Source organism: Tachypleus tridentatus, chromosome 1, assembly GCF_004210375.1.
Source record: "Tachypleus tridentatus isolate NWPU-2018 chromosome 1, ASM421037v1, whole genome shotgun sequence".
Lineage (NCBI taxonomy): Eukaryota > Metazoa > Arthropoda > Merostomata > Xiphosura > Limulidae > Tachypleus > Tachypleus tridentatus.
In genome coordinates this window covers 47,910,247-47,925,025 of record NC_134825.1, presented here as the reverse complement: position 1 = coordinate 47,925,025, position 14,779 = coordinate 47,910,247, and the positions used below count along the sequence as shown (strand labels likewise).

At 32.9% G+C, this 14,779-nt stretch overlaps 1 long non-coding RNA gene across 7 annotated transcripts in view; it reads right to left on the bottom strand.

Moving 5' to 3' along the window:
• Positions 1–14,779, bottom strand: part of LOC143247749 (uncharacterized) — a 114,417-nt gene that overhangs the window by 723 nt on the left and 98,915 nt on the right. For 4 of the 7 annotated variants that reach the window (XR_013026696.1, XR_013026704.1, XR_013026707.1 and 1 more), the window contains 2 exons: positions 9,237–9,346; positions 192–3,612 (listed from right to left, as the gene is read on the bottom strand). The exons of 1 other annotated variant lie outside the window; for it this stretch is intronic. This is a non-coding gene — a long non-coding RNA (uncharacterized LOC143247749). Of the gene's footprint in view, positions 1–191; positions 3,613–9,236; positions 9,347–14,779 lie in introns of those variants that run through there. 2 more of the 7 variants (XR_013026699.1, XR_013026698.1) reach the window with 2 other exon arrangements.

Genomic DNA, 14,779 nt, shown 5'->3' with positions numbered 1-14,779 from the left:
TTGTCCTGTAATTGCTTGTATTATTAAGTCTGTAGGCTTACCGATGATCCACCGGTTAACGAAGGACTCGTATGTATTCCAACATTTTGGACTGTTACATATTCAAGTTCATTTTGGACATGTATTTTAACGAATGGTTATCTGTTTTATTGACGACAACAACAGTTTAGAATATTATGTATTTTTAAATGTTGATAAGTTCGGTTTTCATAGACAGTAGTCACACTTTAGATAATTGTAACTCTTGAGTTTGAAACTATCTGTTTTACGGATAATTACTGATATATGTTCGATGTGTTGTGGAACGGACGTGGGATTTGTTTGTTTGTTCTGAAATTCTCGAACATCTAATGTAGTACTATGTGTTCCAGTCGTCCCTCTTTTTGAAGTGATAGACTGAGGGAAGGGAGTTAGTCAACACCACCAACTGCCAATTCTTAAAATACATTTTACAAATAATAGTGCGATTTTCACATTATAGCTCTGGGGTTATGTATGCATTATAAAAGTGACAGCCAAATCCCTTTATTGGGCTAAAACAACCTAACAGTTGGTACTGAGTGATGCTAAGTAACTGATTTTTCTCTAGTCTATCAGTTCAAAATTATGAAAGACCAACGTAAACGTCCTACATGTATGTATACGCGAATATCTGAAACAAAGACAATAGATATGACAGATGTAAAGTTTGTTTGTCTGTTGCTTAACCTAAAGCTAAAGTATGCAAAGAACTATCTAGACTTTGTGTACTGCAAGTATCGAAATCCGGTTTTTTTATAAGTTTTCAAGCTAACAAAAGAACTAGTGTAAGGCAGATGTGAAGAAGTACTTGAGAATGTTAAGTACTTTTAGGTTTAAAAATATTATTTGTTTTTATAAATGGTAAAGAATTGTAATTTTTACATAATATCATATTTTATTGAATATAACAATAGTTTTTGATTAAAATATTTACTGCATGAGACTCGCAAAACATACGTGCCGATAAAAATTGAGACTTATTGACGGCCGGGCATGGCCAGGTGGGCTAAGGCGTTCTACTCGTAATCTGAGGGTCACGGGTTCGAATTCCAGTCGCACCAAACATGTAGCCCATTCAGTCATGGGGCGTTATTATGTCACGGTCAATCCCACTGTTCGTTGGTAAAAGAGTAACCCAAGAGCTGGTGGTGAGTGGTGATGAATAGCTGCCTTCCTCCTAGTCTTACACTGTTAAATTAAGGACTGCTAGCGTAGATAGTCCTCGTGTAGCTTTGAGCGAAATTAAAAAAAACAAACTCATTGAGTTGTTTTGGAAAGATAATTTTTTGTAAAATTAACTATCTTAACTGAGAAAATTTTGATTAAATTAATAAACTGCTGTTAGTAGATATATCTTCTGAAAAATCTCATTATTTTGACTTTTTACAAACAAAATAAAGTAAAATGGATTTGTTCCATTATATATTAAATTTATTTCTACTAGATGGCGCGAGTAATAAAGAAACTGGTAAAACTGACGGACTTGCACACCTCTGAAACAAATTTCGTAGCTTGGTGCACGGCTACAAAGTTCAATAACTTAAATAAAATGGTAATTGTGCATATTAATCCTTAGGTTCTGTTACTTGATAATAATGTACATACAATTATCCTTAATTTAATGTTGTTTACTCTGTATTTATTGAGGATTATAGATATTTTATTCATATAAAATAATTTATACAGTATCATGAAAACATAGTTTTTGTTTGTTTGTTTGTTTGTTTTGAGCGCAACGCTACAAAATGAGCTATCTGCGTGGAAGCCCTTAAGCCTACCATGGGGAGGAGGGGAAGGCAATAAATGAAAGGTGACCTGAACATTATTAGTTACTTCATTATTTGACATAATATTTTTGGGATAGCTTTAGTTTCACAATATTTATTTGTTGTCAGAATAATTATAATCAATGCTAACTAACTGTGTTGATATCTATCATTCCTTTTTTATTATTATTTATTAATAAGTATTCTTAAATTCTTTAAAATTATGACATATAATACTTAACTTAGAAAACTCCTATTTCCTTCTTTCTTTTTTGATATTAATATAAAAAGCCCTGATGGCAATGACGAACATCAAGTGCAGTTCGAACAATATTATACAATCATCTCACTGAAAACCCGTAATGGGCCAGTTAAACATAATATTATTTAAAACGTTGTCAGTGTTATTGAATTATTTAAATGTTTCTTTTCCTAAGATTCCAAAATAAATTTAACTTTCCGTTCGTTTTTTATTTTTAATATACCAGTGGGACATTTGAGTAATTAGCATTACAATTGGCCCAGCATGGCTAGGTGATTAGAACTTGCAATCTGAGGGTCGCAGGTTCAAATCCCGTCATACTAAACATGCTCGCCCTTTCAGCCGTGGGAACGTTATAAAGTGACGGTCAATTCAACTATTCACTGGTAAAAGAATAGCTCAAGAGTTGGCGGTGGGTGGTGACAACTAGCTAGCTGCCTTCCTTCCAGTCTTACACTACTAAATTAAGAACGGCTAGCGCAGATAGCCCTCATGTAACTTTGCGCGAAATTCAAAATAAACAAACAAACACTACAAGTATTGTTATTTATTAATTTCACAACAATATTTTAGGGTGAGATTTTAATTATAATTATTCTAAACACTAAAGGAATAAATCCAGTTCTGTGCACTTTTGTAAAAAACAGTGTAATGGCGAACTAACCCCCCATCAAACACAGAACGAACGAACAGACGAATATATTTTTATAGCTCTAAATTCTTGTTGTAACTGAGGTGGTTTTTAAACATGAGAGTGGAAAATATTGTATTTATATCTTAAAAACATCTTTTATCTGGGGGGAGGTGGTCAACGAAAAGTTTACGAAGTTACTAAGCTGATATCTGTAAAATAGAAAACAAGGGTTAATGCAGTATACATACATATGAATTACAACTGTAGTTTTACAACATTTAACATTATTGAATTACATGCCACAGGAACGATACACCCATAAACGTATTTCTACACACATGATTAGATTTGTAAATAATAAGCTTTAAACCAGTAAAAATATATAAACTGTTAGGTAATGCTGAGACATTAATGCATGACTACGTTCACACAACAGGATTAAATGTTGTAACCTATACTTCATTCAATTTTCTCACACATGAATCTGAGGTTATATAATGTAAACAAAATCAAAACCTTTACACTATCGGTAATTTTTCTCAATATAATTCAAAACAGTACAGAAAGCTTTCCAAGACATCAGCTATAATTCTCGTGGAGATACTTTGAATGAGTTGATTCTAGATACACAACTATAGTTTCTACGTTGATTATCAGTTGAGTGAATTGATCTTAGATATCAACCATAGTTTCTTATGTAAGTCATCAGTTGAATGAGTTGATCCTATCTTCCTCCGCTGTTATAGCGTTGATTCAAGAAATTTCACTTAAACATGCACCTATGACATTTTGAACATAAACTGGTGACAACTCCTCGAGGTATTTCTCATCCATTGATTAAGTACTAATGTTGTAAGCCTTTCAGTGATACCAGTTGAAACTTCGTTGATCTCATTCAAGAGTGATACGACTATGCTACTGTTTTCTTTCTATAAAAAGAGGAGAGAACAAAGGGAATTATCAAATATTCAGCTTCAGTAGTGTATGTTACTAAAATGTCTACAGATAGAGCCTTCACAACAGACTATAAGTTGTGATGACCCAAGTTAAAATAAACCTTTATATAAAACTAACGATCTCAACCGCAAATGAGATAATTATATCTATGCGATTAGCTGGTTTTGGCGTGGACACATTAATTCTTTTTTACTTTTCCCCGGCTCTGTGAGTTCTATACTCCCACGTAATCTGTACCTCCTGTACTGAAAACATGCTAATAAGCATTTTATGGAGGGAGAGGTTGGTGTGGGGAAAATTATACTCTTTATTTGAGCTGTTGTTCAAGCTAAGATAGGGTCATTCATTCTTCTGGCCTCTCATTATTTCTGTATAATGAGGTTTTTAACTTTGCAGAGGTTCACGGGTGGAAGAAGTTACGAGTAGATAATGCAGTTTTACTTTCTATAATTATCTAAGCATATATAGACTGACAGATGTTGTACGTGATTTAATTTCTTTACACCGGTAGAAGATTTCACCTAAGGTGAGAGGAAACAGAAAGAAAAAAGATCGGATGTGGTGTTTTACGTGTGATTCCTTATAAATAGTTATTCACGAAAAGTTTTCAAAACGTACAGTATTACTAATTTAACGACAAAGCTGGAAGCACGCAGAAAATATTAACCACAAGTTAATATTAGACTGCTTATTAACAAATACTATTTTTATACTAGTCTTAAAAACGTTTTTTATACTTTCATACCATCTACATTTTCATGTAGTAAGCCAAGTTAACAGAGTTTTTACATTGAGAGCTACATTATGATGTACTATCCATTATATATTTGACTGAATTTCCATAGCTGCTATTTTTCTCCTTGCTTTTGATTATAGTTTCTGTGGAAGTATCAGATATATGTGCATAATTTCAATGAAATTGTTGTTTATACTTATTACAATGTTCGATATTGTTAAATATATGTATGGCGTAAATGCATTTAATATAAACCAACTACTGAAATTTATTTTTCTATTGCTTCCTGCGTTTATATCTTGCCTAAAAAGGAGTTAGAGAAAAAATCTGATAATATATAATTTTCTGGCAGACAGATATGATAGCTTGTTTAAAGCTACATGGTAGGCAGTCACACACTTCTGTGCTTCAGGATTGTGTTCTGGAAATAGATGCGACAACGCATGTACATTCTTAACAAGCATGTGTTTGTCAGCAAACACAATGACTCAGAATTCAATGAGTACAGAAGGTGAAATCTGCAGATGTTACATTTTGAGAAAATCAAACGATTTTCGTGGGTATGATGCCATTTGGGCACGTGAAAATAACACTGGGCGTGTCTTCTGCCATAAAACAAATGCTAATGGATTAGATACGGTTTGAAAGTTGTGGTACATGCGTGGCAGATCTAGCTACGTTTTGTTAAGAATTAAACTGCGGTTACTTGTAGTCCGTTTATCAAGAGTATCACAACCTATAATTAACCAAACACTTTGGAATCTTGAAGTTATATAATTCCCTGTATAATTAAAACATTGCGTGCCGCTTTCTCTTAATAGTTTGAACGTCATCGATCACCAATGAGAAATTAACACTTTTTAAATCCAGTGCTATTGCCACGCGATTGGAAAACACGTGGTCATGTGTAATAACTAAGATAAACATCGTGCTTTACAGAAACATGTATCACAGAGACGATGCAGTAGAAGCTCTAAGATCATTCCAATTGCCTGTAATTAAAAATTTTAAGATAGCTGATGCATGGGTGTCTTTTAAACATCTGACTTGTTATGGCCTTTGGTTTAGTGTTAACACACGCGGTTATATCTCAAGTCACTTTAATTCAGTAGATATTTGTTTCTGGCTTCAACAATTGTGTTTTCGAATCACCACCTGTTAGTGTAACTTATTGTTCCTACGTTAAGAATACTGTTTTAATTACACGTCCGTATAAAAGAGCTTTAATAATAATTTATGCAGTATTAAATATTAATGCATAATAATGTGTTTTTTTTGTAGTTTAATGTTAACGTTTGTGGTATTACGTGAGAGTATAAGTGAGAACTGTTAATATATTGTACAACAATAACTTAAATTATAACATGCCATCTTAGACATGATATTTTAAATCATCAATAATGCTTCATTCTATCATTTGTTACTATGCCGTCGTTGTTTCTCACCGTTAACAGTAATATTATGAAAAGTCAAAAGTAACTATAGCTATTATATTTATTTAAATAATAATATTGCTTGACGGTACTATGCAGCATATAAATTAATATTTCTATACGTAATTATGTTGCTGTTTTTATCTAGTAATAAATGTCGCTGTCTCTACATGTTTAGTTTAAAAATGATATTTAATAGTATTACATTGAGATAGATGTCGAGACAAAAGGTATATATATATTTAAGGTTTATACCTGATGCAGATTTTCCTGTCATACACGCAAAGCGGCAAACGGTAGGTATAATCCAATTTGACTGCTGAGTATTTAGATTTTTACTACATTATAAAGATGGCGTGACAAGTAATAACTCGTGTCTTCTATAAATAGCTGGAAAAATTAAATTTTCTTTTCCATCAGTTAAGTGGTGTAATGAGAGATAAATTTTTATTCAACTTCTCAAGAAGCTCAACTTTTCGTCATTTTTTCCTTCACATAACGTTACTTTATTTTGTAACCTATCTTTTTCTCACTCGTGACGACTTTTGCACCTCTAATAATCTTCAGGGCTTTCTTGAAAAACGAACATATATTTTTCTATAAAAGCTGAAATTATGTAAATACATTCGTATTGTCTATTGTCCACGTAACTGCTTCACAAAGTGTAGATGGATCTTCATCAAAAATTGGCATGGAGTTTAATTTGGTCCATGTTGGGTTGCACACAAATTTTAAGTTTTGTGTTTTGTGTTTTTTTTTTTTTGACGTTTTGTACTCCTAATTCACCTCCTTTTGATGGATGTTTACTAAATTTGGCAAGAAGCTATGTTGGGTTTATTGAGAAATATGTACAAAATTTCAGATTTATATTTTGCGTCTTTCGGTTTTTATGAACGTTTTTGCATATATATATATATATATATATATACACATATATATACTACATATAAGGTTTTGTTTGTTTGTTTGTTTTTTTAATTTCGCGCAAAACTACAAGAAAACTATTTGAGTTAGCTGTTCCTAACTTAGCAGTGTAAGACTAAGGAGAAGGCAGCTAGTCATCAACACCCACCACCACCAGTAGCCACTCTTGGGCTACTCTTTTACCAACGAATTGTGGGATTGACCGTCACATTATAATGCCCCCACGGCTGAAAGGGCTAGCATGTATGGTGTGATGGGGATTCGACCTGTGACCCTCAGATGACAAGTCGAGCGCCTTAACCACCTGGCCATGCCGGGCCTATTTGTAAGGGAAGCAGCTTTTCATGTCCTAAGATAATATTTCATTAATTATGAATTTACGTAACTTTCATCCAGGGGACAAGTACTGCAGTTAGTATTCAATAAAAAAACTTACACTGTACAAGTTAAGTTTCTGATGAAACATCTGTTGTGTTTGAAGGTTTGGAAATTTGATTTATTTGATGTTTTGGTTGTCAAAAAAAGTGTGAAAATGTTTACTGATTTAAAAACTAAATTTCATTTGTTTGTTCACTTTAGAGCAAACCCGCATCAGGCTGTCTGTTGTGTCCCTCGCAGGGAATCGAACACCATGTTTTAGCGTTGTAAGTCCGTAAATTCAGCGTTGTCCTATCGAATTAAACTTGACAAATTTACCGAATTATAACTGTCCAACGAATATATACGCTATTTCTTTTGTAGCTTAAAACAAAAACACTCAAATTTTCTGCACATCTTAATAAACATCAAATATTTTAAAGGGAGAGCTCGATAGGGTACTTAAAAGCTGGCATTAACTTTGATTCTGTAAAAAGTAAGCAGGTTAAACATGCATATTCAAATTTGAAATTTCAACTTTTTTATCTGCATTTTTGAGAGTTAGAGAACATTAAGAACGCGACTGACACGTGTTAATGCTGATTTATTTTTCTGGCGCATTATCATTGAAATAGCTTTAAATACACGTTAGTTTTAATTCGCTGTCGTGTACTTTTTTCAAATTAGATTCAGTCGTAAATTATGTGACAACCAATTTACGAGTTAAGCAGTCTTGAAGCATGTTTGTCAGTTAAAGCCTCGGGTGGTTCGTTGGTAGGATTGATGACTTATAATGCTGAATATCGGGTTTCGATACCCATAATGGGCAATTCAAAAATAGCTCAACGTGTAGATTTACTCTTAAATATAATAATAAAAATAACTGTTTGTTATATATATATATATATGGGGTTGGAGCAACGTTTCAATGGAATAAAAATAAAGCGTCAAATGAAATGAAGCCAGTTTTATCTATAGATATAAGTTTCTAAAACTTCTATAGATAATGCATTATCTAGTATAGCTTGTAAACGATAATAATAGTAAAAAAAAAGTAAAAAACATAGGCTGCTATTCTATGAAACAAGTATTTCTAAACTACTCGTCTCCCCAGTTGCTCAGCGGTAAGTTTGAGGGTTTATAGTGCTAAGTAAAGTGTAGTTTACTGTTTAACAACAACCACCAACAGGGTAAATATCAACAACAGTCTAAACAAACTAACTGAAACAGCACAATACTTCATAAGTATTGTAGAAATAATTGTACAGAAATAACAGACGACAACCAGAACAAAGTGCTTAATAAATTAGTAATAGATAAAGTTTCGTATTCAAGTAGTCTTATAAATCATCTGCTTGTTATTTACATGATAGTTTTACGTTCATATCAGCTTGTTACAAAAAAAAATAACGCATTTTATAAAACCGACTTGTAAACAATTGTTTATGAAAGCATGCTGAGAGAAACAATTATTTAATGATTTGGTGCTAACCCTATTTATAGACTTTGAGTTAAAGACTTGGCACTATTTTTTAAATATATAACCACGATGTTTAATACTCAGCTCTTTATTTTTTGTATTGGAGCACACATTCTCGGGAATTCGTTTATAAACGACAGTAGCGCCCTCTTAAGCCGAAGAGCTTTCAATGAACCCACAAGATAATATTTGTATCAGAAGCTTTAGCACTATTTTCTAGACCTCAAATAAAGTTGCTCGTTAGCGTCTATGTGGGGAAAGTGTAGTTTTGACACTGTTGTTCTCGCTACAAACTGGGGAACTCTAAATACTATCACTTTACATGTTTGATATTATAGTACCTTTAAACATTTATTACTACACTACCTCATAGATATCACTTTAGTATATTATATATAGTGCTTAGGCGAAAAAACAAATAATGTTAACCTAACCCATAATGTAATGCTAGCCAAGCCAACAATGACCTATTAGTCAAATTGACTAACAACACACTGATAGCCTTCCCTTAAAAGTATTTTTAACTTAGTCGACAATGTAACCGCTTACCAACAATATAATAATAAAACAGATGAATAATATTAGAAGATTAGATGTTTTACGAACAGAATTTTTTACCTGTTGTTCCTTTGGAAATAAAAGATATATTAAATAGGTTTAGTTTACCTTCAAGAGTGTACGAAAATAAAAGAGTTGCACTGAGTTTCCAAACAGGTAAGATGTGGATTAATGGCATCAAGATAAAAAAAAAACTCCGTAACTTCCATCTGGTGTACCTATAGTATACATAAGAAATTGGTAATAGTTTTAATCGAATTAAATGAAGAAATAAAAACTTGAACTTTTATATTTGTTATAAGAACCTGTGTAGGAGGTTTTTGAGTGTAGTCAGTGTTTTGTCTTCATGTGTGATGACTGTACTCATACGTAAGGTATGCACTTTTTTCTTAAATGTAGCCCTCATGTAATGTGAATACAATGTTTTAGATATTATAATTTATTTCGGACGAGATTCCGAATTATTATATTACTTATGTTAACGTATTACTATATCAAATAACCGGAAATTTGAATTTAGAACTTAATTAAATGCTAATATGTATTAAATCTAAATTATATTTGCCAACAAGATTACTAAAACAATTTTTAACACAAATATATGTTAATATACAAACAAATAAAAAACTAATAACATTTATAATAACGGTTATTATTAATAGTTATCGCAAGCGATGGTTTATAAATAACAGTTTTACAAACTTTCAAACTATACCGAATCTTATATCCGGTCTAGAACTGAATATTTTATCGACGTTCACAGAAAACAAATTAATTCTTTGTTGATACACCGATACACTTCCTTTGACGTCTGGTTAAGCTTCAAGCACCTGTTAGTTTTGTCCCGCCTGCAAAATCTAATGTCCTCGTAGAAATACTAACGTCCCAAGTAATTCACTGAGTTAAATGATTTGTAATATTGAAAGTCTATAAACGTTCCTCGTCAAATTATATACTTTTTTCCACTAATAAGCCCTAATCACAATTATAGCGTCCGAGGCTTACAACACACTGACCGTAGCTGGCCACTAACAAGCTCCTTCTATCTCTCGGTTAACAGCTGTTTATACGAATCACGCGAGACTTTAGAACGTTCACAAAAGTTCGAAGATGGCGTATTTGTGAAACAAATATTATTGGTTTTTACTCAGAAGAATCTTCTACAAATTTCGAGAACAGGCAAGGCTTGCTCAATACACGTCCAACAATGTACGTCACAGGCAAAAAAGAAAACTATACTGAAACAAGCGTATGTATTAAAATAAACGTATAAAGGTAAATCCATTACAGATGAATTAAGGACCACGTTGTCCTGTGTTTGTTTTGAATATCGCGCAAAGCTACACGAGGGCTATCTGCGCTAACCGTTCCTAATCTAAACGAGAAGGAATGCAGCTAGTCATCGCCACCCACCACTAACTCTTTTATCAGAGAATAGAGGGGATTGATAGTCACATTGCAATGCCCCTACAGATGAAAGGGCGAGCATGTTTGGTGGGTTGAGAATTCGAACCTGCGCCTCAGAGATTACTAGTAGAGCGTTCTTATTACCTGACCATGCCAGACCTTCTTGAGTCTATACTGTTTTAACAGTCCAATATGTAGCGATGCTTAATCGTTTCTTTGTTTTAAGTGTTTCCATAAGTCACGAGAATGCTGCTCTGTTTCACATTTTTTAAACTCCAGTGTTAGCTAACTAGTGTAGTTACTTGTTTTATTAATTTCTACTTCGACATATCAAATGAACTTTAATGTGCAATTTACTACAGCGTTTGTTTAAATTTTGTTCAAGTTTTGGGTGTGTTTCTTTTTTCATTTAACCAGAGTTAATTTTGTTAATACTTACTAGAATTACAAATATTCGTATGATGCAAGGGAATTCAGTTTAAGTGTGAATATGTTCATAGCCAGGGATATTATAACCAGGATCCTATGCAATAAGTGGAGAACTTACCTATTAAATATATTTTTACAGTTTGTTTATTTGGTTTGTTTTGAATTTCGTGCAAAGCTACTCAAGAGCTATCTGCGCTAGCCGTCCCTAATTTAGCAGTGTAAGACTAAAGAGAAGGCAGCTAGTCATCACCACCTACTGCCAATTCTTGAGCTACTCTTTTACCAGCGAATAGTGGGATTGATCGTACATTACAACACTCCCACGGCTGAAAGGGCAACCATGTCTGGTGTGACAGGGATTCGAACCCGCGACCATCAGATTAAGAATCGAGTGCCTTAACCACCTGGCCATGCCGGGCCATATTTTCATGGCTAACCTCATTATCTTATTAGAATAGACATGTAAAGACATATTTGTGTACTCTCAGATACGTCAGCATCTGTTCCGGGATTCTTGCTTCAACTTCCAGTTGAGATTACAGAGTTTAGGACAGTTTCTATGACCGAGATACTCTAGTCATACCCACACGGATAATTGTGAAGTAGACGCTACCAGTGAAAGTGTAACACTTGACACCTTCAGGTCGGGATGTGCTGAAACGACGCGGTGATTCTGTTTCGTGCACTCTGACTTTTAACGTCCAGTTTGAAGACATCCTCAGTCGTGATGTGAGATGTAAGGTATACAAGCAGAAAGGAAGAAGATAATTTAAAGGATTTTAAAATTTCTTGAAAGATACAAAAGATGAAGGCGTATTGGATGAACTGAAATTGGCAACTTACATCCTCTCTTGTCAGGCACTTGTCAATTGAATATGATTCACATTATCTTAATAACTGAAAGAAACAGACTCGTGATGGACAAAAAAGTGAAATCCTATTTTTATCTATCGACTACTGATTTGAAATCCATAATGAGGTGTGTGAGCTAAAGCATTTCCAGTGTAGAAGGATTTCTAGGGTTAATGTAAGGTCAAAATACTTCTGATGCTCTACCAGATATTTTTTACTCAGCAATATATCACTTCTAATGTTAATTTATTGGAAATGCACGTGGATTATTTTGCAAGAGAGTAAATTTCTCTCCATATACATGACACTCTAACGTAGGGCATAAAATTACTGTAAAAGTTTAACTCACTCGAACTAAATTCTCCTCAGAATTCTTTAACAGATACATCAGCACTACTTCTAACTGATAAGTTACCAGAAAAATACACATCATATCTTAGAACTCCAAAGAAATATAAATGATTAGGAAGTGAGCTTTAATAGTTCACTTTTTGCTGAGTAGTGTCACATAGGTGTTGTGAGGACGTATTCTTTATTCTAATGTTCTCAGCGTGAGCTTCGAAGTTATGACTGAATTAGTAATGCAGGACTGAAAGTGTCGATTTCCTTACCTTTTATTGATTTTGTGTATAGAACAACTAAATAGCAGTTTAATAAATGCTGCCAAAACTAGTTAACTTCATCCAGAAAAGTTCACTTCTTGAGTATTTAATGTGTATTTTCCCTTACTGACTGCATACATTCCTGAATGTTCACAGAAATGTAGAAGCGGTTATGAACCTCTAATGCACATTTATTTGTACAAAAAACAAAACGAGAGAAAACTCTCTTACAATAAGGTTATGAAAAAATAAATAATGATTTGTTTCACGTGGAAACTTGGATTGACTTGTTATATGCCAGCATCGTAATAGCCTTTCCTATCTGGTTGGTTTTTATTAAAGCTAATGCTTTGGCTGCTCGATCCATCAAAATGCAAGCTTCATTGATCACATGACAAATGGGTACATGTAAAGAGAATGCATACAAAATGCAGCTGAAACCCTTTAATGAACTCTCGCGGACTGGCCGGAAGAAAAACTTTGTAAAAAAGTGGACAAATATGTAATATTTTTTGGAAGGGCTACCCATGAGGTACAGAGACATGTGGTTACTTCTGGAGGGTAATCAGAATTTTAAATGAAGATTATAAAGTGTTAGAAACTCACTCTCTTCACTAAAATGGATTACATGTTCAAATTAACATTTAATTGGTTTATTCAATATGAAAATTAGACGTAAAATGATTGGAAATTACTCCAGTTTGAAAGAGTGCTGTCGCATAACGTAATTTGTAGAGTATTACTACTGTAATATAAAAGTACATGTTAATCTAATGTTATAACTTCTGAGTTTAAGGAATATAATATTATTCAACATGTTCAGGTTGTTTTGAAATTTGACTTGAAATGCTATTTTTTTATTCTCTGAAGCACAAATTAGCGTTATTAAAATAAACAATACTGATTCTATATTGAGTAGGCCTGGCATAGTTTAATAATTAACATGCCCAGACTTTTGAATTGATTAGTTTCATGGTTTTCATCCATTGGTCATAGAAACATATTCCACATTTTAATGTTATGTTGGCTTTCATTGTCAACTCCAACTATTTCGTCAGATAAGCCAAACAGGTGGTGATGGGTAACAACTAACTCCAAGTTAAGGGTGGTTGTAGAAATATAGCTTTCATGTAAGTTTGCAAGGAAATTCTATGTATAAAAATCAACACAAAAACCATATTGGGTGTTACTGCAAATTCATCGATACATTTAAAATTAAAAAACCTCATTATAGTTTTATTAAAACCAGTACCCGAGCAGAAGGTTTTACAGCAATTCTTTATTTCCACATATTTTTTGTTGTTCTCTTATGTAAGGTATTCAGCTTTCTTGGAAGCAGCGCTTCACGCAATGAAAATAAACAAGCAGTTGAATCCATAGAGTTCGGTGTCTAAATGTCTTCACTGTGTCTCTTTCAATGTATCGTAGGTATGGTAGTTTCTTTGTTATAAGTGTTTACAGTAAGAAACTTTGAACATTGTAAGAAATTTCTCTGGCATAATTTTTTTCAAATATTAGCCACCTCGTGTGTATTTCTTGTTTCATCAATTTCTTCTTCTTCACGTCAACTCCAGTTTAATTTATTTTTTACATGTGCTCTTTCATTTATTTTTACTTGTTATATTAATATGCTGTCTTCGTATTTAAATTTTAATATAAATTGCGTGTTTAATTTCGTCCAAGATTGACGTTTGTTCTTTCAAGTAAATAAAGTTCTGTGTATACTTGTCATGTTCCGAATATTCGATTACTGAAGATTTAGTTGACATATTAAGATATTCAATACTATAAATAAAACAATGTCAAATTCAACTGTGTTGAACAAGTTCACTGTATACTGTGTTCACCTTTATTTCAGCATTAGGAATATTCATTAAATGACAAAGACTACAAAAAACTATGCCTCCTCAAATATGAAGATTTTAATAAATCAGCACATGAAATATTTCTATCTGAATAATTTTCTAAGACTATAAATTATGATATTGTTAAATACACTTACCCAGTTTATTAATTGGAAGAATATAGAATGGTATACAAGTATTTTATTATACGGGGCGCTTTTGAATACTACCCCCCTCCTCAGTGATAAGTCTGTAACACTAAAAACCTGGTTTTGATATCCGTGGTGGGCACAACACAAATAGTCCATTTTGTAGCTTTGGGCTTAGCAACAAACATTCGTAAATTATATAGAAATATTTTTTTATATGAGACGCTATTACTTTGTGAATGCATTTATTTTTGTAAGACGAATATTGTAAGTTCTTATGGATATGCATTCTTTGATCATGTGACACGGAATATTATTAAAATTGCATTAACTTTAGAACATGTTGAACCATTTATGTTAAACATTAT